Consider the following 3,856-nt stretch of genomic DNA (forward strand, 5'->3'; position numbering starts at 1 on the left):
TGGGGCATGAAGCGGAACACGGGAGCCAAGATCATTATTGTCGACAAAATATCATTGGTAGTCCTCCGAGGGGTATCCCACGAAGGTAGATTGATCGGCGAGGAGCGTGAGATCAAGAACAAGAAGGCAACAGAGACACACGAGTTAGACAGGTTTAGGCCATCAGTATGACATAATACCGTACTCCTGTGGTCTATTGGTTTGTATTAGCTATCATATGATATTATGTGAGTTTGGAGAGGGTCCCTGCCCACCTTATATAGTTCGGGGAGCAAGGTTATAAGTCGGTTAGATCTAAGAGATAACCAGAAAGTAATAACTGATTATAGGAATCTTGGGATCATACATATCCTAACAGATCTTGTAGTATCTTTAGGATATCATCACGGTGTCTTGCGGGAGGTGCCGAGCAGAGTCGTGCCCTATAGGGCTTCATCTTATGGGCTGGGCCACCCCTGGGTGCATAGCCCATGTGGTCTGCCATGGGTATCTGGGGTCATACACCCCACAGCTAGTCCCCAAGCGCCTTGTACCCATTGTGCAATGTTGTCTTGAGCTCATCCAAGTAGGTGCGAATAAAGCCAAGCAGTCAAACTCATGGTCCAACCACCATGATGAGTTGCTGAGCAGCGTGAACTGTCACCGAGCAGCATGAACCGTCGCTGAGCAGCGTGACCTGTCGCCGTGCAGTGTGAACCATCGCCGAGCTGCGTGACCTATCACTGAGCAGTGTGACCCCAGTACGGCTTGCCATAAGGGTGTAAGGAGCTCAAGTTCAAAATCAAAAATTTCTTCATAGTGGACCAAGTGTGCCCACTTAGAGTCCGACCACGGTAGTAGGAGTCAATCTTTGTCTATAGGCATGTAGTCTTCATGAAAAAATTCCGCACATTCACCGTGAGGTGAAGTGTGTCCACTTAGTCCCCAAGTCTGATAGTAGATGATGTAGTCATGTGGTGCCAGGGTCAGAAAGTAGAAGAATAGTAGAAAACTAGTCGAGTAGGCAGCCAGTCCCCGGGCATGGCCCAAAAAGAGACAAAGCACATTCACCGCAAGGTGAAGTGTGCCTACTTAGTCCCTGAGCCTAACAATAGGTGATGCAGACACATGGTGCCAGGGTCAGAAACAGAAAAACAATCAAAAACCAGCCGAGCAGGCAGCTAGTCCTCGAGCTGCAAGCAGAGATATCGAAGAAATCAAATCATGGAGAAAAAACCAGAGTAACAGCTGTAAAGTGTTGGTTACTGAGCCTCAATAAATGGCGGAGAAGTCAGCGATTATTCCACAAGTAGCAACTGATAGCGGCGATAAATGGGTGACGTGGGCTGTGGTTGCACAAGAGCCCACGTTACGGCCCACCTTGCTGTTACGGAGGATTCGGAGAGGCCGAAATCATGGGAATGGTTTCCCAAAACCCCTCGATTGCGAAGAGGTGGGGAAAATGCTTTATAACTGCGCCGCCGCCACCCGAGCTCCCACCAGTGCCACTTCATCTTCCTCCAAAGCTCTCACATTTCCATATTCGCATCCACAGTAACCTCCGCCACCAAACCCTAATCGATTTTGAGGGATGGCACCGAAGAAGGGAAACGCCAAATCGAAGAAGATGAGTCCCAAGAAAATGGGAACCAAAGCACGGTGAGACAAAGAGTGGGTGCAGTCACATACGGGAGAAGCAGAGTTGAATAGATTGGTGGAAGCCAACGTTCTCCCTAACCACGTAACCGCTAGATGGCGGTCAGCCCTTGGTGAGCCCTTCCCAATGCCTAACACCGATGAAGTTGTAGTCTTTGAAGATTATTTCTAGCGTGGGTTGGGATTTCCTGTTCACCCTTCCTTAGGGATTTGATGGAGCTTTGGGTGGTCAGTTTGTGCAATCTCCACCCAAATACCACATTGCACATCCCAATCTTTATCCATTTCTACGAGTCATTTTTGAGGGTTCTGCCGCATTTCAACCTCTTCAGACACCTATTCTAGTTGAAGAAGAAAGGCCACAGTGGCTCCAAGGTGGTCGGCGGTGTCTACTTGCAGCTTCGGGATGGAATGGTCAATGAGTATATCAACGTACTGATGAGCACTTCTCTGAAAGGGTGGAATTCCAAATGGTTCTACATGAAACAGAGCCACCCTGCAATCCGCTACGACGTCCACCATATCCTAGAGAACCAGAGGAGCTGGTCGGAGAAACCGAACAGTGCTAAAATGGAACAAGTGACGGAGCTCCTTGACCTGATTAGAGGCGTGGAAATTAGAGGTGAACTAGTGGCAGCAAGCTTCATAGTGCGCCGCATCTAGCCCTACAAGGAGAGGACCCACCCGGGTTTTGACTATAGAGGTGATGACGATGGGACCTAGGAGAGGCTAGAACGACTGACGAAGAAGGATGTCATGGGGCGGGCCATAGAGCTATTTGCTTCCAACATTTCGTTTGTCTGGCCAAAGCAAATGAGAGCCTTCAATTGCTCATATCCGCCCCCAGAGGTAATCATCTCGATTTGTATTCCCAAGACTTTTAATCCTGAAACATCGATGAGCTATGTACTGATTTACTTATGCAAAGATCCATTCGTAGGAGAGAGCGGTGTACTTCTCTGGCATCCCGAGGGTTGATTGGCTGAGGGGAGTAGATGTCCGGCGATCAGCTCGGTCTGAAGAAGATGCGGCTAGCACCTCATCAAAATCTAGAGGCGCCGACGCTGGTCGGACGGAGACTTCGCCCCTGGTGATGGAGAAAGTGCGGGGAAAGAGGGCAGTGGCAGATGAGCCGACCCAGAAGAAGAGAAAAATGGCAGCAGCCACTCCCCGCAAATGGGGCAGCATCTCGCTTGGTGGTGACCAAACCACTCGACCGCGAAGGACCGCGCTGCTCGAGTGGTCTGATGATGATGAAGATCTAGTTGCTCCTCCTCCGAGCACCCAAGCACCTCCAAGCAGTACACACATGGAGGAGCAACCAAGGGGAAGCGAAGAAGTCCTCGAGCATCAGGCGATAGAGGTTCCCATAGGGCAGGCGATGGGAGTCCTTGAGCAGTAGATGGAGCAAAGGCTAACTGTGGAGGAGGCAAGACCTTTACCCTAGGATAAGGGGGTCGACCCTGCAGCCGCGCCTAGGGGCTTGGGTAGGCACCGCTGATTCAAAAAATTGCACTGTTAGACCAAACGGTTAGCATTTTTATGTTGGTGTTACTCCACTATCTTGTCTTAGCTTTTTGCTGCTTGACCAGATGATCTGATGTAGTGCAAGGCAAACGGAGGACCCGAACCTGTCCGAGCAACCTCGGGTTGATCCTAGAGCAGAGGTAACACCGGTAGCTCCCATGTCAGGGTGCCCGGGTGCTTGGCAGCCAGTGGAAGACTCAACCGCTGCTACGAGGGACTTGGACATGGCAAGAGGTCAGCATCGGTGGGGAATGTGTCGGCGACAATACCTAAAGCGACGGTGGTTGCTGCCAGACCTTTGGGAGCTGAAGCTAGAATTGCCAGCGAAACACTAGAGTCTAGGTCGATCGAACCGATGGCCCCTCGGAGCTAAAGGCACCCCTAGAGGTGTCATGGGGCATGGTTGGGCCCTTTGTCTGGCCATAGAGCCCCCCGATAGTTTCTCCCGCTACTACGAAAGAAGAGGATGAGGTGGAGGAGATCGTTCGTGCTGAACCCCAAACCCAATCCATCAGAATCCTCCGTAGGTGCAGAGATGAGGTTGTAGTTGTGGAAGAAGAGGACACCCCCAAGGAGATAAGGAGGCTGAAATCCACCCTCACCGGAGTAGTAAAACAAATCAAGGTTAATACTGAATCTAGATCATTCGGTGTTGATGTTGGAGATCGAATACCATTATTATCCTTGTGAATTT

This window comes from Miscanthus floridulus, chromosome 17 (assembly GCF_019320115.1).
Source record: "Miscanthus floridulus cultivar M001 chromosome 17, ASM1932011v1, whole genome shotgun sequence".
NCBI classification, from domain to species: Eukaryota; Viridiplantae; Streptophyta; class Magnoliopsida; order Poales; family Poaceae; genus Miscanthus; species Miscanthus floridulus.